We start from the raw sequence: 24,667 nt of genomic DNA, 5'->3' as shown, positions 1-24,667 counted from the left end.
CTTCAAAATTAATAATGGTAGCTGAAGTCACCCAGCACTGGGTTCCTCTCCATCAGCTCAAGCTCCGTGGCAGCCAGGGTACTGTGATATCAGGCCAGCCTGGTATCCTGCTTAAGAAGAGTATTTCTAGTGAAAAAAGTATGCATAAACCCTGACCTACAGCTTGAAGCTGTAGGTCACTGTACAGTCCCTGCTTTATAAAGGGACTGGTTCATAAATCAGGTGGGCACTCAGTGTGCCCTTACATAGGAGTTATGTTTCTAAAGGAACATTACTGTGGTTGTACGTGGGCTCTCAAAGGCCCAGGTTGGATACAAACCAAAAGTATTTGTCACAATGAATTTGTCCTCTTGTTTTCACCCAAGGAAAAAAAAAATCTATCAGAAAATGCACTGGACATACAGTTCAGTCACTGGACCACAAATCAGGAGCCGGAAAAGTCTGATAAAACCCCAAAACCCAAATTGGCAAGGCTTTCTAATAAAAAACATTATTGCTCCTATCTGCTGCAGCACTTTAGATGCCTGAAAGTCATAAAGTCAAAGCCATTAAAATATTGCACAAATAAATGGAAGATAAAACTTACCTGGGCAAAGTTAGTCAGAACATGGTGCTAATAACACCAAGGTTGTGGGTTCGATCCCCTTATGGGCCATTCACTTAAGAGTTGGACTCAATGAAGGTTGTGGGTCCCTTCCAACTCAGAACATTCTGTCAAGTCTGTGAAATGTGATTAAATCATTGTGCCAAGCCAAAAGCCTCTTCAAATACAGACTTCTGAGAGGATTTATCCAGCTTCAGAAAATTAGAAGTGCTGGGGAGGTTCTCATGGCGTGTACAGCTCAAGGTCAACTACATCTCTTGATGTGTGGAAGCCCTTTGGCCTAGCAGGTCAACTTTTAAACTACATGCCTCATCAAAACCATTTTTTTAAAACCTGAATACACTATGTCTTAACAAGGTATGGACTATAGCTTACCTTTTCTTTAACCTTTGCCTCTGATTTCTGCAGGGAACATCCTGCTCTGAGTTCATCTTTTTTAAGGCTTCTCTGTCCACAAACATCAGCTTTGAAATGGGGCACAATATGCTGGGAAGGGAGAAGCAGATTGGAACATGCTTGACAGCATGTAGAGCTAGAAACTAATAGAGCTGCCTAAGATGAAGCTTTAGCTGTGTTGAGATATCAGCTGTGGGATGAACCACATACAAATAAGTTGCTGAGGAAGCTGAGCTGCAGGCACTGGTTAAAACTATGTCTCTACTACACCCTGCAGTTTTCTGTAGAGTTATTGGAGCTTTTTAGAGCTTGGGTGTCAAAGGGAACTGATACAATACCCGTAGGCACAAAAAGGGAAAGAATTTAAGTTAGTCCTAAAGGTATATCTGGAAAACTGCTGACAGAATTGTCCACATTCTCTCCAGGATTGGATGTCATAAAAGACACCCACCACCTTTCCACAGCTTGTTCATTTTTAACTTTGTACACACCAGGTGTGGTCTTCAATCTTATCATCTCGTTATTGTGAAGTCTGTGATCTGCTCCAGGGATTAATTAGAGCTGGTGAGGAGGCTGTGGTCTGTTCTCTGAGACCTTTGCTTTAAATATTGCAAAAGTTTACTTTTAGAGCACATGAACATGGAAGGGAAAGAACCGTAGGGAAGGCTAGACAGCCAAGCTCCACGTTCTCCTGGGAAACAGGAAATTTTAAAAAGAAATAAATAATGTGACAGAGTAGCAAGGCCATTCTAAAGATGATATATGAAATATAGGTTGATCAGCAGACTGTCAGCACAGCTATGGCTGAAAGTGTAATACAAGAACAGACCCAAACTGCAAATTAATTTACATACTTGAATCTGTGAAAACTGTGTGGACTTAGAAGAATAATGAAACTTATCTTGTATTATAGTTGAATAGGGAAATTGATATTAGCCATATTAATGAAATATCACTTTTGATAATTTAAGCTGCATCTTTCCTAATCCTGCCAAGAGAAGTTAAGGGCTTTTGTTCTCAAAGAAATAACAATGTGGTTTTAGGGAAGAAACGCCCAAGGAAAGGGTGTTGTTAAGAAGAAAAATATTTGGAATAGAGATCCTGCTGATGAAAGATGGGAACAAATCACACAAGGAAGAAGAGATAGAAAGGAGCAGCGTTGTTCTTCTGTTCCTTCAGCAACCTCTTCTGAGGTGTCCAGACCCTTAATTGGGAAGGTGTTTGTGTTCTCTCAGGTGTCCTTGCTCTTACACCCTCTATCAGACTTCAATATGGTACCTCCTGAATCTCACAGGCTTGCTCTGCGGGCTTAACTTTGATGGGATAAATGGGCTACAGCATCTAGGGTGGAAATATGATCCTGCCACAGCTGAATGTGTTTACTGTGAATTGAGAATGTGGAGAGGAGAGCCTGCTTATTCTTAGGGTGACAACCATCCTTATGCACCTTCAACCTGTTATTAAAAAGCCCGTAAATATACAAAAGGCATCTAGAATGGATCATCTGAAGTATTTACTAGCACTTTCATTTGCACAAAGTATCATATAATTTCTTCCAAGCCACAAAGAACATTAAAACCTCCTTTGGCACAGCCTTTAGGGTGGTTAATGATGTGAACGAACGTTCCTTTAGGCTACGTAAGGAGGAAAAGAGTAAAAAACATCTAAGGCTCCACTGCTGTAGCTAATGTGATATTCTGTTTCCATGAAATAAAAACGGACCCAGAAGAGACAGAATTTTAGCTTTGTTTTCACCAGAGGACAGATTTGATCCAAGGGAGAAGGGGCTCAGAGAGAAAGGAAAACACTGGGAACAATAGGAGGTGGGGAAGAGGCAAGACAGGAACTTGGCTCTTGAATTTCAGATTGTCCTGGAGGGCTGGGCCAAAGGCTTCCTTTGACTCAGCCACCTCAGTGCCCCTTGGATGGCAGGTTTCCTCACATCCCAGAGGAAAATGGTGAGCACAGTAGTCGGTTCCCGTGCTCCTGTTGGGTGACTTTACAGCCCACCCACTTGCTAGGCTGGGCCCATCCCACTGCCCCAGCCAGGAACAGGGTGCTGAGGGTACCAGGGCAGCCCTGGGCAGTGGGCACCTCCCTGGGGATGGGGACAGGCTGGGACATGGGCATGGCTTGGTGGGACCCATGGCCAAACAGGGCAGGGCTGTGGGGAGCTGGAGGGCTGTGGGGGTGGTGGCTCGTAGCCTGGGGCAGGCTGATGGGGGTCCTGGGCCCTGGGCAGGTGGGGGGAGCCCAGCATGGCTGACAAGGCTGGGCAGGGCTGTGGATGCCCTCAGGGCTTCAATGCTTTTATCCCCTTCATCTTCTCTGGGATTTTTAAATTTTTTTGTTTCTCTTGAAATTTTTCACTCCTCTCTTCTAGTCCTGGTGAGTGCATCATATGTTGGCAGGTGGTTCCTTCCCTATCCGACCTGGGCCACAGTGGGGCTGGAGACAGTGGATGCTGCTTCAGATGCCTCTGAGGTGGTGCAGGGCCAGCAGACCTTTGGTCTGAGGCAGAGGGGCCCCTCAAAAGGAGGGCATGGGGGTTAGCAGGAATGATGGGAGGATGAATGACAGAGGAGGTATTGAGACATGGAGTTCCAGTGGTAGCAGTGTCAGAGCTCTAGTACTGTGGAAATATGATAGGGATAATATTTGAGTGAGGGAAGGATTATTCTGAATCACAAAGCTGCTTATTTTTCCAGTTATTTCAAGTGCTGTAATAAAAGCAATTGCATACTCTCAGCAATAAGGTAAATGAAAGAGTAAACAAGGAACTGGAGTGACATCAACTGCAGTGTGGTGCCTGCACTCCCCCCCTTATATCTGCCCATGTAATTTATTTATGCATTTGAACTTGCTACATTTCCCCATCCTTTCTCCCTGCCACCCTTGCTCCCCGCAGGGCTCTCCCTTCGCTTTGCTGCCTGCTCCCCCATGCTGTCTCTGGCTGCCTGCCCCTTCCTGGCCTGGAAGGGCTGGACAGGGTTCCAGGGCTCCCAGCCCCGCTGCCACCGCTCCTGGGAGCCCTGGGGAACACTTCATAGGTGGCCATGGAAATTTTGCAATGTGATAGTTTTCATGGGAAGGGTGGTTAATTAAGTCATTAAATACTTTCTTATCTCTGGCAGGCAAAATTAGAGAGTCATCTCTACTGGAAGTGTTTCAGAAAGAGCTTCAGTGCTGTTTTCTCCTTGTTTCTCTTTCACACAAAGCCCAGCATTTTAAAGCACTGATTGTTTCACACTGTAAAGTAGCTTGTGTTAAGTTTTGGTTCATCTTGTGACTGACTGTACCAATTCTACCTTAGCATTTCAGAGTATCACAAAATATTTTTCTCCTTTCCTCTTCTGCTGCTGCATCAATGATCAGGAGAGCATAATTATCCATTTGGATGCTTTTACCTATTTTACAAAACAAAAAGTCTTACCCATGCAACACAAATATTTTAATTTGAACAATTAACAAAAAACAACTTAACTGGAACCACTGCCATGATTTTTCCCAGTGAGTGGTTTGGCAAAATGATGGCAACTGGAGTCAGTGATGACTTGGTTTATTTTTCCAAAAAGGACTGAGCCTGGCCAAGTCAGTAGTGTTCAGGATTCAGCTTAAACTGCTAAAATGACTTTTCAAACAAGGGTCTGATGAAAAAGCTGGGAATATTATTCTCTAAAATAGGAAAATATTGTTCCTTATAATGGCAGATCTATTGAGTTTTTATTGCCTTTGAAAATCATTCAGTACTTTGCAATACATATTGGAAGAATTATATCATAGACTCTGCAACACGTTTGAAACTGTAATTTTCATTATTTTGTAAAACATTCTTCTTATTTAATTATTTTTAATAGATTCTTCTGTTGTAAAAGTGTAAAGTAATTTTCAAATAGGATTTGTAAATAACTTAGTTTTAAATTCAAATAAAATATGGTTGAACCCCCAGACCCATTGCTCCAAAAATCAGCACATACATTTTGAGGGATAAAAGGAGATAGTGTGTCTTTATCTGACTATAGAATTTAAAATAATTAACTCTAGTGGCTGAAAGTTTTCATTTTCAGGTTTTCTCAAATGCGAAGGAGATATTTTCGCTAAAATGCTATTGTAAACCAAAGGTTTAAATTCCTCACAACCAAATAATTCCTGGAAGCTTTAAAGAAAACACTAAATATTGGAACACATTCTACAGAATTTCAAAAATGCAAAGCAAATCTCATTGGCTTGTAAGAGTTATTTAAAGCAAAAAATATCTGTATTTACATCTGGTTTTCTTGGGGGGAGAGAAAAAAAGAGTGAACCTGGAAAAATCACAATGCTCTCAGGCAACACTGTTGTTCTTCTCACACAGGTATTGATCTGGTGGCATTTCAAAGACTGGGGGCTTGTGTGGTGGACTTCATTAGATCCTTTGAAGTTTCCCCCTGCTGCATTTTTGTTACAAATTTTAATTTCTGAGTGTGGTATTCCTAGCCTCAGAATATTCATTATTTCCTGCTCTGCTATTTTGGTACCTTATACATAAACTAGATCTCAAAATTAGATTAAAAATAGTCCTTTCTCTAAAGATAACCTCATGAAGAGCTCTTTTACTTACTTGCTTGTTTGTTTACTCAGGGGTCCATCTTTAGCTGGACTTGCCAAGCCCTCTTCCCTTATAATTAAAAGGTATGTTTGGAGCAAAAGGCAAAAATGTAGTGGTTTGTTTATTCGGGAGAAAATGTTAGATTTAATTTAGCAGATTATATTCTTGAAAAGGAGCAGGGCCAAAAATAGATCCTGAGCCAAAATCTGCCTGGAGCTACATCTTGCTTAAGCACCACCAGAGCTGTGATAGGAAGCAGGTCCCTGAGAAACGACAAAGGTTGTGGAGGGGCTGTGTTCCATCTCTGCAGGAATATGAGCGAAGATAATAACCACCCTCTGATAGCTAGAAAAACAGGCCTTTGGTCTGCTTTTCTGCCAGCTTCAACATCTGCCCACACTGAGGGAGAAGCTGGGGAATGTTCTCTGCACACGTGGCATCTCTACGGTGGGGAGGTTCCCTGAGCATGTGACAAACCAGCTGTGAACGACTCTGGAGAACAGGGAGAGTAACCACATCTGTGGCAACTGAGAGAGACCAGCTGAAATGACCAGTCTGATAAAATACACTGTGTGCTTTTCACAGTCATCTTGAACCAAGCATGGAAAATTCACAAATCCCTTCTCCAGAGCTCGGTCCCATAGGTGGTTCAAATACTTAAATTCTGCTCTTGGAGATACTCACAAGGACCTGAAAGACTGGGCTACCAGTTGTCGTGTAATTTAGTCTTAGGATCAAGATTATGTACGATAAGGGTCTTGCATGGTCTGAGGGTACCTCTGCAATGCTGACAGATGTGATTGAGCTGGTGCTGCAGGGAGGGGAGCACACCAGTTTCCTGCTCCAGCCACTCTCGAGTAGCACTGTTCTGTGAAACAAATAGGGACTAGTCTTGGAAAGGGTATAAGGTTAGCAAAGGGTAATAGAATCGTAGAAATTTTAATGGCACTTAGATTAGTCCTTTCCCTCTTTTAAAGATACAGACAACATACCTTGTATATATGACAACGAAAATATCCCATCCCTACTTACCTTCCTTCTCAGCCCCAGGTCTCCATGAACACAGCAACAAGGTAGAGGTTGGGATGGGGAAACATGCAGACAATTAACATGAATCTTTATTCTCTCTTTCTAAAAAGCCCAAACCGCAATTAAAAAATTTCAATTACTGGGAGTCATAGCTGCATATTTCAGGAAATGAGGATATTTCAGTGAATTAAGAAAATAAAAAGGAGAAAGGAAATAAAAGATTTCCCAGTGTTTGTCATCTACTATGCATTGCCACGATTCAGCATTCCCTTTTTTTGGGCAGAATGAGATGAGAAGAGGGCATTTAATATTTTTAGGGCTGGACATCCTAAAAGGGGAAACTGTCAACAGTGGCCAGTACACCAAGGGGTAGTTCTCAGCTGCTCACTGGCAGGGAGCAGCAGCTATTGTTGAGGGTACTCATGTTCGAGCTCTGCAATTCTATAATTTTATATGTTTGATTTGTTGTTCCTCATCTCCATCCCTTTTTTACATAAAGCAAAGCACTGAACAATAGCAGGTACTAGAGGAAGAATATAAACCCAGGAAAAAAACTTAGATACTATGTGAAGTACTTTTCTGGTCTACAGACATTTGCACCTTGGGACCACCTTAGATAGAAGGGGTGATTCAAACTAAACAGTATTTGATGGCTTTTTCTTCCTTTTTTTTGTCCAATTCTTCCCTGAACTTATAAGCACTTCCTAGACTCCTGGTGTCCTGTAACGAGGAGCTTTACAGCTTAATGCTGTATGGCACTAAGAAGTACTTTCCCTTGTTTTAACTGTTTTGTTTCATGCCTTGTGATTTTTTGTGTTCTTAAAGAAAGTTATCTGCTTTTATGTTCTGCATCAACCATGATTTTATCAGCCTCTGCCATAAGTCCCCTGCCCCTTAATTCCTTTTTCCTGAGGAAGAGATGACCTGGAAACTAGAAGTGTATGAAATCCTCTCAGGTACATTTAACAGAACACACAGTCACAAAGTGTCTCCTTGTAAAAAGAAAAGCAACAGCCTTAGTCTGCACTACAGGGTCTTCTTTCTCAAAGGAACGCCTTTGTTCAGGGTAACACTCAAATTTGAGTTCTAAAAGCAAGACCTTGACCTTCTGCCAGTCTAGTTAAACCAGCTTTACAAGTATTATAAATCCTGGAGTGGTTCAAAGATTTTGAACAACTACACTTTGTTTTGAATCACAAGCAGTGACAGAATTTTTGTGCTGCATTCCCATGACTACTTTAGTGACAAATTTAAACTTTAGAGAAATAAAATGTTACTCTCAAGGTTTTTAGATAAAGTATCTATTTCAGGAAAGTATTTTTAATGTTTGCAGCTAGTGTTTCTCCTCCTGCTCTTCTTTCTGTAGTATTAATTGTAGTATATTTCCCAACAAACTGCAGCTGCTCTCCAGTGTGGGGTAGGAGAGGTGGGGGCTCTATTTTGCAGATGTGTTTAGGATATGCAGGAATTTGAAGGTGTGAGGAGGACCTATTATGCAATGGTTCTAATGCCCCACCTGCAGGCCGGGACCTTACCTTTAAACCTCCTTTGTATGGGCCAAAGACTTCTGCATTTCAGAGGCAAGGGTATGTGCAAACAGTGTCTGACATCAGTGGAATTGAAGACCTGACAAAAGATTTTATTGCTCTTTGGTTTGGGAATAATTTTACATTGGAGAAACACTTACCTTGCACCTCTAAATCACAATATTTGGTTCGACTACAAGCATTTTCCTGCATCACTTTGCACTCCCAGGTTATTCTGGTTACATTTGCAGGTGCCTAAGACAAGTCTGGAAAATGGCTTTCAGAGGTGTAGTAGACAAAACCAGCCCTTGCTGCCCTGCAGCAGGACTTTGGCATGAGACCCCAGAGTGAAACCACACTTTATCTCAGACATAGCTGAGAAACTCAAGGACAGAAAGGAGGATGGGACCAGCTGGGAAACACTAAACAAATCAGCCTACGCACCCACACCTCATTCTACTTAAATGGCCTTGAAATGTGCTTACAGACAAAAGAGCTGTGAATTGTGCTATTTGGCTGTGCTGGGAATTAGCATAGAAAAAATCAGCATAGAAAGCCTGGGTTAATTTATTATTTTCACAAATCATAGCAAGTTGTTTTGCTTTCTGTGAAAATATTATTTCACTAAGAAGCTTTTTATAGTACAACCTTTCTTACGTAGCATCACATTTACGGTTGTTCTTATTGTGGTAATAAGCAAAGTGCAAGGAAGGACCACATTGCAAAGCAAAGCAACAAACCCCTCTGACCCTGGAACTGCTTGCAGAGCAGAACTGATGACTGTATGAGGAATCTAATCATGGCCACAGGGGAGATAAAATGTATTTCAGACTCAGAGAGGGCTCTAGCGAGGTGCTCTCATTACTGATAGACAGATATTCCCTTTTGCCAGATGGGGAGAGATGCCTGTGTTGCCCTTGGCTGAGCACACTGGCAGGAGGCAGCGGTGTGATGAGCACTGACACTGCACTGTGCCTGGTTCTGACTGTTCACGAGTGTACTTCATGTGTTGGTTGTTATATGGTTCAGAACATGTTGTCTAATAGACAAGAAAGCTTGCAGAGTACAAACACCTAGAACCCATTTGCCTGCCTTCATAAGCAGTTGTCACCCAGATGATCCCCTAGACCTCCCTTGCTTATGCTTCTAATTAGACTTCTAGTTCTGTAGCCACAGAACCAGTGCAGCCTCTGCCAAGAATCAATAAAATGTAAAGCTGTAGGCAGCCAGAATGCAGCCCATTAGATACCAGATCTTCATGCCAGGGTGCTTTCCTGTATCAGCATACCATGAAACCTGAGAGGAATGTCTGAAAAGGACTCACTGCCTCTAGGGTCTTGCATATATGTGCAGTGTCCTTGGGACATGGCTTTCCAGAATGGGATGTGATGTGATTTTTAGCATTGTTACCACAGAAACTAAGCAACCTGGAATGAGCCAACTTCTTACCTTGCTATCTCTCAGAGCTGTGCTGCTCCAAGCAGAAGAGATCCCTGCACAGCGTCGGAGAGAAAACGTGTCCACTGCAGCTGTCAGCCCTTTCCCAAACTTCCATTGTCTCAGTGTAAATCACTTTTATTCATTAATTTAAATGTCTCCATAGTGTACATGTTATCAGTGTTTGCACATTTGCTGCTTTTTTAGTAGGTGTGCTTTAGGTATACTGCAGTTGGATTCTGTTTAAGCATAGGAATATTTTTATGAACACTATGGGTTTCTCATGGAGCGTTCACAAAGCATTTTCAGGATAGCCTTTGTATGGATTATGAATGCACCTTGGCCTCGTTCCCCAGCTCAGGGACAATATTCACGGGCCACAAAAAGCACAACAGGCCCCACTGCTGGTTCCTAATACAGTCAAATGTGGTGCACCATAGGATGTATGCATTCCATATAATGTGTCCCACATGGTAAGGTTTTCAGAGGGGACATCAAAACCTCTAGAAGGTCACTGAGCCTTTACATCCCAGCCACGGCAAAGTTCTTTTCTTTGCTTTCCTATGTGTTGTGCAGGATGCAGAGCACAATTATGATCTGAAATAGGTACTGCTCTGTAGCCTTAATCTTCTAGTTAATAGATGCTGTGTACATCTCATTTTCCCAGGTGCTTTCAGTCTTGTCTTCAGAGATGAGAGTTAAACAAGTTTTGCTCTGTGAGACAGTAGAAGGCTTCTTTGCTTTCTGCAGGAGAGGAGGGGGTACTCTTATCTCAGGATAAGAGCAGCAATGGCAGCTTTGTTAACATGCATCAGACAGAAGATGTTATGGTGCTTTGGGCTCCCACACAGTGAGGATTAGCCTATGTGTCAGAGGTTCACATGACCCTGTACTCTACATCTACCTGCTCTGTGGCCTTCATTCTCCCTTGGAGAAAACACCTGAGAGATCTGGAGACACCAGCAATGGCATCTAGTGCCCTAACACCATTACAGCATGAAGACCTGCCATCCTATAGCTGTCTGCTGGCAGTTTGAAAGTGTCACAGCCTAGCTGAGCAGTTGGGTGGGGAGAAAAGAGCCCTTCAGTTTGTCCCAAAAACTAGAGTGAAGTTACTTGTTGCATGTATCCCATCAAGATTGCTGAGCAATTGGGTGGGGTGGGGAGAAAAGAACCCTTCAGTTTGTTCCAAAAACTGGAGTGAAGTTACTTGTGCCATGTATTCCATCAAGACTTGCTGAGCAATCGTGTGGCATGCAGAGCACAGCACAACATAGAGAGCACCGCTGCACTGAACACATTTGAGGTGGAAAATCCCCAATGTGTTCCTAGGGAAGCAGTGAGAAGCTCTTCTGTAAAATATTGTTGTTCATGGAGATGCTTTGTTTCATGTTAGATAGTATGAACCTGACAGAAATAGTTTTGAAAGTATGTCCACACAGGCATGTGAGGCAGCCTGGAATCCGAATAACATACTTGCCCTTGGGACGAACTCTCCCTCTATATGCCTCAGTGTCTGACCTTTTCACAGTGTTTTGGGGGGAGACATTCACAATAGGAAAGATGATGAGGGAGAATTCCTCTTTGCAGCACTTGGGGGTATCATGGTTGTGCACGAAAGCTGCAAAGTTTCTGCCGTTAATAAAGAAAGAAAAGTAAGTGAGACAGACCTTGCAGCTGGTTCCCCTCTACCTTGGCTAATGTTTGTCTGGGAGCAGGGAGAATCATTAACTGCCCCAGAAAAGTTTTATGGCCTGAAGGTCACAGAGCAATGGTGCACTGAAAGACCACAGGAGTGCAGCAAAACAATTTTGCTGGTGCTGGGGAGACCAGAGCACCTTGTCCATGAAAGGCAGAGTTTATAGGCACACTTATAAAGCTGCAAAGTTGCATCCAGGTTCGGTCCTGCAATTCTTCATCTGTGCTGACACAGCACAAGGATGTGAACATTAGACGTCCTAAAACCTATTTTTAATTATTATTATTTTTATCCCTTATTGCAGTTCCAGGGAAAAATTAGCCCTAAATGTCTAACTTTAGCTACCACCTGATAGATTTCTGACATCCTGGTCTCATGCTCTTGTCTTCACGGTCTTTTTTTCCTGACCAGACAAGGTGCTCCCTGCTCTTTGGTTGGTAATGTTCTGTGTTGCTGGGAAGATTAAACCTACTGCTCCCCCACGAACACCTGGCAGCTCCCTAACTTGCTGTGATATTAATTAAGCTGCTTCTCCTGGCTGAGAGTAGAAACTCACCTCCTTTCTTCATGCCCTTGAGCATATGCAGAGTCTTTATCTGAGGGCACTTGTTTCTTATAGTCCACAAAGCACAAGCAAGGCTTGTCCTCTCAGTGTGGGACTCCTATTTTGACCCTATTTCTCACAGCTCAGGCCAGGTGATGATAAAGAGCATTTGAGGAGGAGGAAGGCAGATTCCACCTCCCACGGCTCAAACTCTGTGCCTTCACCAATAATCAGATAGGTCTCAGCCTCCTCTAAGGACATCCCCTCTCCTACCACCCTGACTGTAGGAGTCAAACTCCACCTATGCCTCCCTGCAGTGCTGACATCCTATTTCCAGGACAGAGTTCTGCTGTTTTCAGCTGTACCTGGTGCCTGAGGTTCCTGAGCAAGGGACAAGTCTGCACTACCCTGTGCTCAGGGCTTTGTTCCACAGACATCAGACCAAGGTTATAGCACATTCCTCCCATTCCCCTTCCTCCCTCTTTCCTTAGAATATGGCCTGGTGCATGGTATCTGTGTGCAGGTGCATTTATCCATCCAGAAAGTCCTCAGTCTTAGCATTTACAAACTTAAAGGTCAGTACATCTCACTTGGCACGAGCAGGAAAAACACACCAACCTTGTAGGAATACTGATGTGTTACTCCACGTAGTTTACTTTGTGCAATGTAAGCATGATCTCCAAGTCTTCAAGGCTTGCACTCACCGGCTTTTTTGTTGCAAGAAAGATGCGGCAGTTAAGATTCTGCCAGCATGCAATGCCCAAATATAATGCAATTAACATTTTGACCACTGGATGTTACTCTTGCTCCAAACATCTGCAGGGGAATGCAGGGTAAAGACTTACTGGCAATGCAATCTTCTAATTTTTTAACCTAGAACCTAGTTAAATCAGTCAGCAACCTGTGGATAGGTGTATCATCTATTTATTGCTTGCCTGTTATCTGAAGAAAAATAGTAGAAAGTTATTATTGGGATATAAAGGAATGTCTGCATCTGGCAACATGCAAGCAGGTGATTAATTGTAATGGGCTGAGATTTTAGCAATGAAGAAGCAAGTGATTTTTCAAATCATTAGGCTTGGGAATTCTAGCACATTGTCCAAGACAGTCAAATGGTTTTGTATGCATTATACCAGCGGTGCTTGAAGTCCAGAAATAAACCCCATTTTTTAGGCATCTTTGACCACTTATGCTGCACTTTACTCATTATCCCACTTTCCCTAGAATAGCTAGTAAGTTTTATGTGTAAGCAGGGTCTTTTAATTTTTTTTATTATTATTGTTTTTATTACTTTAATCATATACAAGCATCCTTGAACACTTCTCATTCTCTAATTATTTTGCTCTCTACTACATGCCTCACCCATCCTTCCCGTATGCCTCCCACATACTTTCTGCATGCCACTTTTCACTGATGTGGATCAAAGTCTTCCTCTCAGATGAGCACAGTTGCTATGGTTGAAATATGCCCAAAGCAATTCCTCATTTATTGATTGATACCTCTGTGAAATACTTCCTTTGTGCATACTCTGCTGCAGGAGCTCCTGTTTTCATCTTCCCCAAATGAAAAAGCCTTTTAAATATGCATGATCATTTGTTCACCCATAGGTGGACACCATATGTGTGGATGATAAATCCTTCTATAGGTGGACACAACCAACACTCTATATAAGCTGAAAGAAATTCAGCTACACGTGGCTGCACGTGAGTTGTACACAAAGATGGTTCTGCAGTCCTTGGTGATTCCTTTTGATTCCTCACATATTGCAGGAAACATCCAGGAACTGTTCCCCCAGCAAGGCAGTGTTTTCTTACAGTATCATTTTAACTGTAGATCCAGTAAGTAATTTACATATTGTTGTATCATTCCACAGTTCCAGTAGCTGCAAGTAGGCATCTAGGAGAACAAGTTTTGTACACTTTTCTGAGATACTCATGTGATCTCCAGGCCACTTTGCCATATATGAAGACATACCTGGCTTGAAATCAGAGGTAAGAGTCCTGCTCAAATGCAAAAAATGTGAATGCTCACAGACAATACTCAGATAGGGAACTACTCAAGGGGAATTCACACTGCCTGTTTTATCTGCTTAATATAAGTGATTAATGCTCCTAAAGAGGTGAGCCAACTGGTACATGGCAGAAACCTAATCCAGAAAGAAATGAAACTCATGATGGAGATGCTGGTTTCATGCATGTGCGTGGTTTCATGTGTGTTGAATGGGAAAGGGAAGGCTTCATCACTGTGCATACCAACACAGCATAGAGTTATTAAAACAACAACAACAGAAAAACCTTCTATTTTTGACTCAGTGTTATCACAAAGTGGCCAGCCAAAAATTCTGAATCATTTTCTTTACCTCATCCTAATAAATTCTTAGAGACTAGATACTGAAAATAGTTTTATTTATCAAACTTTCCCTCCCCCCACTTTATATACGGTAGTTTCTATCTTTTCTCTAGAAGACTGGTAGTGGGCTCATGGGATATTTTAACACAGATTAGGAGGTTCAAATATGAAGAAAACTTTACATGTCAGTTTAAAAAACTCCCACATTTTCTAAGTCTGCTTGCTTGCTAGGACAGAGCAGTCTACACCTTTTGCTACACACTTGCCTGTTGTCATGATTTATACACCGGATTAACATGAAGGATAATAAATTAACAAAGTGTAGCTCCATAGCGCATAATCCACAGTGCTTTAAATTAAAACTGTCCGCTGTGGGCACAAAAGTGATTGGAGCAGAACTTTGCCCTGCAGGCGTATTTTTCACCATCCCATCTGTTGCCCCAGATACTAGGGTTGGAAATGCCCATTTTGTTAATTTTTCTTTCTTTTAAAAATGGTTTTCTTATCTTTTCTCTCTTGAGACTTTTCCAAATGACACAGGAAAACAACATTCAAACCAAGGCATGGAAGTGGAATGCAAGCTACAAGCCAGAGCACTATAAAATATTCAAAGAAGAAATATGTGTGTATTTAGGTCAAGTGAAGCAAGGGATCCCTGCAGTCACTTATTTTTTGTGGCTCGAATGCATTGTTACTGCTTAGTAATCATTTGCCTAGGATGCCTTCTTCTTTTAGCTCTCTTCAGATAAAGAGCTGGGTGGCCTGGCATTTTGTCCCTGAAGTCTTTTCCACGTGATCTGCCTCCATCCCATGTCAGTCCTCTTTCCATCAGTTTGAGGAAACAAACTTAGCTTCCTGTAACACAGAGTAAGGCAAGCAGGATACCCAGAGTAGAATAGATCGAGTACAAAGCATCAGATTATCCAACTCCTCTGAATTTAATCAGGAGCTGATTACTTTGGAATTCCCCATGACTTAATCAAGGTGAACTCTTGGACAGATTAGCTCTCAAAGTTTTGCAGAGAAGTATCCCACTGCAGGCCACAGCAACATTTACAACGGCTTTATCTACAAGAGCTTTGCTTTTCCCTATCTGCTTCTTCTCTCTTGGACCATTATTTCCTGCTATGGGTTGGGAAAACTTCTCTTCTGGGGGAAGATGAAAACACGGGAGACAATTATTGTGAATTATTTACCTTTCATTAAACCCATTTGATCCTCCATTCTGGTAAAATCAGGGCCAACATAGTCTCTTTCGAGGTTACCTAATTGTGAAAAATTTCTTACACACACACTTTTGCCTCATTTTTCTTCATGTATTCTGTATGTGAGACTGCAGCAGTGACAAGCCTCTTTGCCATACCTGAACCTTTCTTAGAGCAACCAATATGTGAGAATTCAAAAAAGTTCAAACTGCTAATTTCCCACAGCAATTTTCCAACTGCTAGATCAGTAAATATACATAGTCATGTTTTTAAGCTTTGCACACAGAAATGCAGGTCTAACTCAGTGAATTTCTGAAAGCCGAATGATTGGACGCTCTTGCACTGATCGTTTCATGTAACTTTTCAGGTTTCCTGAAATATTCCTGAGTTGTATTATTTTACACCTAAAACTTTGCAGTTACTTCCTATCCCATATAAAAAGCCAGCATGTACCAAATATTGGTCTTGACGTACACAGATTGAACAGCAACATCCAGGCTTGAGGTTGTACCAGCTGGTGCTGAGAAAGAGCTGTTTATGAGGCATCTGTTGGATCTTAGCAATGTGTGGAATGAGGATGGGGGAAAAATGTCCCTAATTTTCCCAATCTCCCATTCCATCACAAACCATGATGCATCTAGAAAAGAAGAGCCCTGGGCATTCAATCATTTTGGATCCAGATTCTCTGACAGTGGTTACTTCAAACACTCACTTGGGCATTCAGCTCCATACACCCCTAGGGCCCTGTCTGCTTTCTCCTGCAGGAGTCCCTGAAGCTCTTCAGGGCACCATGTCTGAAAAACTGCTCTCTGGTGGGATCAGGTCCCTGTAAATGTCTCTTTCCATCCTTAGAAGCAGATAAGAGATACTAGATTCCTGCTGGTTCAGGAGGGAATCGCTGGCCTCCACAAGCAGGCAGGTTGCTCCCTCTTCCTAAGGCAGACACTGAGAAGCTATTCCACCAGTGAGGAGTCCCATGAAGCATCAGAATTAATCTCTGAGTCAGATCTCCCTGTCTGATTCTGAATACTCTCTAATTTTTCCTTTCTTCAAACCAAACTTGTGCTCCATCTCATTTACAGCATGTGACTGCTCACCTCCAAATTGCTGATATTTAAGTCATGTGACAAACACTGAAAAATCAGCATATGTAATACTATAATTGGGCCCTCTCTGGCTCTCAATGTGTCTGCTACCTTCACCGTTACTTTCCTATCACCACACACACTTATGCCTGTAAATAGCATAAAATCAATAAAATGAATAAAATGAAAGCACCCACATGAATCAGTATTTTTTTCTTTCCAGATGTGTCAGCATTTGTAGAGAAGAATGGGGAAGGAGAGCTTGCTCCATATGCACTTTTATACAGTGCTGCTGGATCCAGACCCAGCACTGTTGTGCAGAGCTGTTCCTGGGAGTCTCTGTGCAGGGACCTTCAAAGGGGTGAGGGAAGCCACTGGGCTGCCCATCCACTTCAAGCCTACCTGGGATGCCTGTCCTTACTTGGCATTAAAGTCACATTAACAGCCCAGCCCCTCCAAAGTGGCAGATATGTTTAGTAGTGGGAGCAATAGTAGCAATAACATGTACTTTGTGTGATTTTTCACCAAGGATGGACCAGTTCCTCTAAATGGATTACTTTCTCTACAAGGATAACCCCCTGGGTTTTCATACCCCCTGCAAAGAGCAAACAGAATGTTAAAAAGCTCTACTGCTATCTGAAGCTGTTTTGTAATCCTCTAGATGTATTTTTAAAATTAAAATACACTTGCTTTCTTCTTTTATTGTGAACTCAGTCAACAATTAGTTCTCTCCTGACTGCTATTTGTCCAAGGAGATTAGGAGAAGGTGAGGAAAATTATGATTCTAAACAGGGATGGAAAAACTGAACCTCCTCCTTGCCAGGACTCTGGGCAAATCCCCTTCTAGAGCATAGCTGGCTATGTCCAAGGTCAATGCCTCTGCTGATAAGAGCTGTGGTGAAGAAACACGGAAGCAAAGGCCTACTCCTCCTGCTGTACCCCTGGCCCCCACCTGTGCTACATTGCTGCTGTGCTGCAGTGCTGACTGTGCCCTGGCTCCGGCTGCTGTGATTCTGGCCCTGATCCAGCTCCACTGGCTCAGCTTCCTGACTTTCCCTTGTACGTGTGTGTCTTGCTGCTGTGGACTTGCTTGGTGACCACCCAGCTGTGTCTGATGCCAATTACTGCCCTGGACCTGATCCTGCCCTGGCTTCTTAGCATCCTTGGCCCCTTATGGGTGAGGGCTCTGCTTTGCTGGCCATGCTGCCATGGAGGAGCACCGAGGTCCTCACAGCACCCTGACTTGCTCTAGGGCTTTCTGGAGAACGACTTAACCAGTCCTCTAATATTGCCTCCAATTCAAAACCCAGCTGAGACTGAATTGGCCTTGTGTGGCCACATGCTGAATCTGTTTCTGCCCAACTCACTATTTCCAATGAGTAACAGCAGATTTGTCAATATTTGTATTGCATCCCCAGGAGAAGTCAGCTTGTTTAAGCTGAAGTCAATATAAACTACACTGATTCATGCTGGCTGAAAAATCTGTCCATGTTCTCTAAACAATTCAGTTGAGTTAAAATCCCTGCACATTTAGAACCAGAAGTATCTTGTGTTTAATATCTCCGTGTTAATATTTTCCCATTATGTAGATCAGAGACTTGGGGAAACGACATTAGCACTTTCCTTCAGTGCCATTTATAGCTTTTGACAGCTTCCTGACATTGATAAAGCATGTTATGAAAAGCAGAGTTACCAGGCTGATGACACTGAGTTATGTTTTTATTAAAAGCATTATTCAGCTGTCACACAATGTCATATGTAAATACCCTCATGAGCTTCTAGAGAAGCAAAGTTGTATAAGCAAGAGGTCTCCGTTTCCACTGTTGCCTTTGCTGTAAGGATACCACACCAGTGGAAGGAGAAGAGAATGGATGCCCTGAAACTCAAATCCACCCCTCCTGGTTTGTGGGTGTTCCTGGGTAAAGGCACAGGACACATGAATTCTCAAGCTGTATGAGAGAGGTGTTACTTTCTAGATGGATATCTCAAAAATTAAACAGATAATTAGAACCACTATTTTCACTCAGTTTCTCATGTGAATAAATGCTCTCAAATTGATCTGTTTTAAAACTCAGCTTTGAACTCAGTTGTGATGCACTACGTGGAGATTATTTGAACATCTCCCATTGCAGTGTGTACCTCATGAAAAGCAAGGATTTTGCATACTAGACTCCCCACAAGAGTACTGTCTTGTGGAGGTACACCCTGACTAGTTCAGGGACTGATTATGCATAGCTGTGCAAGGCTGGGGCTCATCTGCAGTCTGTATTTATGCTGCTCCATGGGTAGATTTTACAACCTGCAGTTCAATTCCTTGCTTTACAACAACATAACTGAAAATCCCAAAGCCAGGTACTGTAGAACTGACCTGGAGTTACTGCAGCAAAGCGGCACAACAGGTCCCTCTACCTGCCTTGAGACAACAGGGTGATGGACAGCAATAGGGTGCCACAGAATCATAGAAAGGAATAATAGAATCATTTAGGTTAGAAAAGACCTTCAAGATCATCGAGTCCAACCACAGACCTAACAATGCCGATTTCACCACTAAACCCTGTCCCTTAGTGCTGCGTCTGACACATTTTTAAAATACCTCCAGGGATAATGAATCAACCACTTCTCTGGGAAGCCTGTTCAAATGCTTAATAATACTTCCAGTGAAAAAATTTTTCTTAATATCCAATTTAAACCACCATAGGGTTTGGAAGCTGGAAGGCTGCAAGCAGTGCATGATTAAACAAGAAGGAAAGTCACTGTCAGCAGACCAGGCTGCTGAACTCCAGTGCCTGTAAAAACACAGCACGTGTAGGTGCTCCAAGAGTGGAGGTACTCTGAGGAAAGCCCACAAACATCACATGGAAGGTCTTCCCTGTCTTTGTTAAATGTGTGTACCTTCTGAACATTGTCCAGTGACAGTGAGACAGCATAATTTTAGTGAGGTGGCAGTTGCTACAGAAACTGGTCGCTGGAAGAGTCACACAATTAAGGCAAGTAAAACCCAAGGAAATCATCCATGTCTAAACTGACTTCCTGAACATCCACACCTCCTCTTATTGTGTGCACTTATATGCGGAGAAATGGAGTGTATAAATAGGTGTAATATTTATCATCAAGCAATTTGAGAGGTTTTTTGAGGGGGGGGGCAGGGAGGGAGGAGTGTACATCCTCTTTAAAAACAAAAGAAATGACCACTTAGAGACAGAGCAAGCTTTTATAAAAGGTCTGTCTTCCCCTGCCCTTATTTATTATTTAGTTCTTCGGCTGATGTATTTAATACTGCAAGGCACTTAGAGACTCTACTTTGAAAGAAATACACTGCACAAAAGCAAGCTTCCTCATAGCAACAGGATACCTCTTCAAATGTTGTCTTTTCACAATTAAATAAGCCTCTTTATTACTGCTGTGTTCGATAAGGAACAACAAAAGTGCAGCATGTCTTTAGTTTCTCCAAGATGCATGCTATATGGGTAGCTCTATTCCTCTCTCATTTTCTGTTTTGATAGCAGAAAACAGAAAACTTCACACCAGTGAGTTGACTCTGACTGTAACTTGGTACATAGAAGGAAAGAATTAGCTATACTATCTATTTGCTCTTAATGCTGAAATTGGTTGGAGGCGCAGAGCCACGTACTGATTTACTTCATAAGCCCTGAGGATAAGAGCTGCAAAAGAAACTATGAGCTTTGTCCTAGGCTTTTTTAAGTTGACAGCAGTAGATAATACATTAAGTGGAAGGCACACCGGAGACACCATTGTGCACTATTATCACATGAGAAATAAAAATAGACTTCAGTGTTCAGAGAAAACAGTGACAAGTATTAGTTCTTCACCCAGGTAAGCAGAGTCTGGCTCCAGGCTGAGCAACTAAACCCTTCACATGCCTCTTTCCTTCACAGCAAATCAAAATACTGCTCATAAAGCTACTGTGAAAATCTTGATTAAATGATTAATTTTCATGGACCTGTGAATTGTTGGACATGCTGCCTTACAGCTTTTGAACTTGCACACTCTTTTATACCCTTGAATTACAGAACCTCAAGATCTCTCTGTGTGTAGGGGCCTGTCATGCATTGACTTCTATTTGAGTGGAAGGGAGTACGTACAAATCCTTTCAGCAGATGAAGGAAGAACAGGCAACCAACTGTTTTCTGAAACTTTTTGCATGCTCCCAGGGCTTTACAGAATGGATTAGGAGCTTGCCCTTGGTAGCGGCCCCTTACTGCAGTGCACAGTGAGTGGCATTAAATGTAGCACGTCACTGCTTCGAGCCAGGAGCCCAGTGTAACCACCTCAGAGAGATTAAAAAGGGCAAGGCTGTGACCAAAGTTCTGGGTTGCATTGTGGAGTCCTGCCCTGCAGTGTTGTACATCAACATCCCTGCAATGACTTTCCCCCAAAATAAAAAATGAAAGCCACCTTGCTAACTGCACACTAGGAACACCTGTCAGCCTCTGCTACCATGGAGGTAGCAGAATGCATACTGAAACTAAGTCTAGCTATTAGTCTTACTCATACCAGAAACTCAGACTATTTATTTAGTGAAGTAATGGAACTGAGAAATGTGTAATGCAAAAATACAATTTTGGGAGAGTAGGGGGAACTTTTTAGGCATAGAAGTTTCACAGCTATTCACTCAGTTCACATTTGTTTATTGATCTGGAAACCTGCTGCTGCTGCAGTGAGGACTGAAACTGGAGCTCTCAAACTGAGCACATCCTCAGCTACAAGAAAGATTTGAGAGATCCAAATTTGGAATGAAGTTCTAAATACCTATATGTGGCCTAGATAGTGCTGTAGGAGGGTAGGGCACTACTTTAAGAGGCATAAGGTCTCCTTTAGGTTACTGGTCAGGTAACTGCACATACACTGTTTGCCATCAGCCAGCAGTGTTGCTTTATTGCAGCTTACATGCACAAACCTCAGTGAATGCATGGGCAAATAAGAATACCCTCACGCTTGCATTTAGTACCTGCACCAATGTATAATTCAGGCACAAAGCATACAAACTTTTGCAAATGAAACAGGTATTGGCATTTTCTCCTTGAAGGAAAAAAATTAAAATCAAAACCCACTCAGGCTGGGGATGGCAGGTGTCTGACTTTGCAGAACCACACCTGTGCCTCCTTGCTGCAGATGAGCAGGGAAGTGGCTGCCCCATTTTTGAGTTCTGGTGGAGGTGTAGGCTCCCTGAGAAATCAGATAAACTCTGCCTTTAAATAAGTAGATATATGGTGGAAAAACAAGGGAGGAGACCTATTTTATCTGTTTTGTTGTGGCTGAAATTGAAAGCATGGTCTGCCTGTCTTCTTTGGGTAAATGTCAAGTCAGGATTTTTGCAAGGAGTTTCAAAGTGAGCTGCGTAAGATCAGGTGGAAACTAGGTTAAGACATGAGTGTAGTTGGCTACACAACAGTCAGGAGGAAAGATTAACTTATCTAATTTCTGCTTCTCATGTACTGGAAACATGTCTAAGTGAGGTGGTGATGGAACTGCCTACTGACTGGGTAATGGCAGCAGGGAGTAGACAGTGTTACTAGTAAAATATTAATGAGATGAATGAAACTTTAATTTCAGTGTTTATGCACTAATTTGTTGCTCTTATTTTCACTTTACATTGTCTAGGTCAGTGAAATGCCATATTAATGAAAACAGCTATATGCTGAGAAGCTTGAAACACAGAAGGACTCTTCAAGAAACTAGATGCTACATTATTGAGGAACTATAACCCTTGACTTTTTGTTTGTAAAATGGGGAAGGAAAAAATGTCTACTAAGGGTACTTAAAAGACTGGAATTCTACTGCTCATGTTATGCAGACCAGCAGGCTTCTGCATTAGTCTTCTTCTGCATGTAAAATACATGAACAATTTGCAGCACTTTTAGTTAATTGGGTCATTGCTTTTTTTCTCCCTTGTAGCCTTTTAACTGGACTCCTATAGATCTTCTAGTCCCAGATTTGCTTTTTTTTGTCTGCTTCTAACAAATTATAAATAATATTTGTGTTTTAGTTTACCATTTATAAAGTGGACCTGGTAATATGTAATCACCTCACAAGAGTATACGGAAAATTGACTGCAATTTGAACCTAGATCCTCTGATTCTTAATTACCATGCAGTAACTGTACAGCACTGCAGCCTGAAAAATAATTTAGTATTGAATTACTGAAGACATGACCTCATTTTATTCCCAGTGTCAATTTTAGAAGGTGAAAATGTTCCATTTAGTCTATTTTCTGAAATAAAATAATTGTGACTAACTAATTAGCAGCAGTTAATTGACAGACTTAGTTTAGCTAAAGTTTTATCTACAGTATATTTGCTACAGCAATAAAGGTGCTTGCTGCAGATGGTGACTCGTGAAAAAGAAAAGACTGTGCTCCCCAATCAATATATTTATGTCATAACTGGAAACAGCTTGCGAGCACTTTATTAAGTCATTCCCGGAGCTATAATTGAGCAAAGGAAGTTGTGGTACAAATGTAAGTAGACAATGAGAAGTTAGAAACATTTCTTCTGCTCACAAGTGAAAGTAGCAGGGGTGAAAAGGCGGAAAGAGGAGAAATGCAATGTATTCCTAAGATATACGTTTACAGCAATCATGCATCTGTGTGCACATCTATGTCCAATTTCTTGTACCTCATGCAAAATAAGCCTTGTTACGAGTTTTGGGGTCTTAATTAAAATAAGTGCGTAGGTGCCCTTCTTTCGTGTGGAAATGATGAAATAACCAGGAGATGGGAAAAATCCAAACCCATAAAGTGCTCTAGCTCTCCCCCTAGTGCCTCTGCAGCAGATTTAACACGGGGTTGGAAATATTTTTGTTTGTTTGTTTTACTTTATTTTTACCTCGCCCTGAAAGTCTATTTATCCCACATTTGCTAGCAGCTGTACAGAGTAGGTGTCAAAAGCTGCTACAGATGGGAGGCACGAACTCCCAGCTAACAGCCTTTTGCGTGCACCCAGTCGGGTTACAGGAAACCAGCCTTGTGTAGGCAGGTGTCATGAAGCCTGCTCCTTTGTTTAGTTCCTGTAAGGATTTCAGGATTTGGCCCAGGACAAATAACAGTCTCACAGCTAGCTGACCACTGCGCAATGCTCATGGAGCTTTCTCTGTGGTGGACTATTGAGCCAAAGACCTCTGGGCAACTCCAACAGCCCTGCCCTAAATGTATTGACACCCAAATGTGTAGAACTGCAGGGTGTTCCTCCTCTAAAGCATTTAACCAATTCAGAATTGGTAGCAAAAGTGGCCTTGGACTTGGAGACACTCAGGCATTTAAAGAAGTAGAAAGGCATCCACAGGTATTTTCAGTAATGTACTGCACTTAACTTGTGGTGAGGCAGGAGTCTGAGATTTTAGAATCCCGCTGGGCATCTGCTTCTCTATCCCAGTGGGTACATAGGTATGATCTTGACCTGTAGACACTAAAAGGTGTGAAGGATTTATTTACCACAAAAAGCTTTTAGCAAGAAATATATGAGTCAAAACTATAAACTCCTTGACTTGTGACTCAGCTAATACCCAACCTTAAAAAGGCCCTTATATGCTCAGAGTCTCTTTTTGATATTACAGTTGATTTGGCATAGCAAAATCTGCTTTTAGGGATTTCTAATGCTTCCTCATTCCTCATAGGTAGGCCATATTGCATAGGAGTTCTGATCCAATTTATGCCCCTCTTTGGCTGCCAGGACTTTGATCCAGGAAGTGCTTTCAGGGTTATGCCTGGTGCATCGGGCAATAACATAGAAGGGAAGGAGTGTGCTTGCTTGTGTGTTTTCCCTCCTTTAATATCCCAGTGATATTCACCTGGGATATGGTAAATATAGGTTCATTACTGTTTTTATTTACTTGTGTTACTGATGGTTCAGTATGTGTCCTCTGCTAAAGGAGATTTGAATTTGTACTTTTCAGGAGAGTGCCCACTCTAGAGGTTATGAGGAAGGGGCTGCGAGCTGAGTCAGAGAGCAGTGTGAATATATCCCTGCCATCAAGCACGTTTTGTGGGGAGGAAAAACTCCCTCTGTGTTTATCTGCTTCACACTGAATATTTATTAATGGCTGAGCAACAAGGTTTTTCTCTCACTAAAATTGCATGTCACACTCTTTTGTTCTGTGAACTTCTTCTTTTATGCAATTGGAGGGACTGAACATCCATGGCAGAGTGCTTTCCCCTGAGCTTGGGACAGTTTTATGGGAGGTAAGAGC

At 42.1% G+C, this 24,667-nt stretch overlaps 1 long non-coding RNA gene across 5 annotated transcripts; it reads left to right on the top strand.

Moving 5' to 3' along the window:
* The first annotated feature begins 1,460 nt into the window (after nucleotides 1–1,460).
* On the top strand, nucleotides 1,461–24,527 carry LOC108507005. Of its 5 annotated transcripts, none has more exons than XR_001877934.1 (4): nucleotides 1,461–1,494; nucleotides 5,621–5,671; nucleotides 13,697–13,814; nucleotides 22,085–22,330. It is a non-coding gene; the product is annotated as an uncharacterized LOC108507005 (long non-coding RNA). The 5 variants fall into 5 exon arrangements; XR_001877931.1 differs by lacking the exon at nucleotides 22,085–22,330 and adding an exon at nucleotides 24,374–24,527 and having other exon boundaries at nucleotides 1,480–1,564; XR_001877929.1 differs by having other exon boundaries at nucleotides 1,480–1,564.
* Nucleotides 24,528–24,667: the final 140 nt, after the last annotated feature.

The sequence above is a fragment of the Lepidothrix coronata genome, unplaced genomic scaffold, assembly GCF_001604755.1.
Source record: "Lepidothrix coronata isolate B3197 unplaced genomic scaffold, Lepidothrix_coronata-1.0 Scaffold235, whole genome shotgun sequence".
Classification (NCBI taxonomy): Eukaryota; Metazoa; Chordata; class Aves; order Passeriformes; family Pipridae; genus Lepidothrix; species Lepidothrix coronata.
Note: the sequence above shows the minus strand (reverse complement) of the source record. Positions and strands in the feature narration are given on the sequence as shown.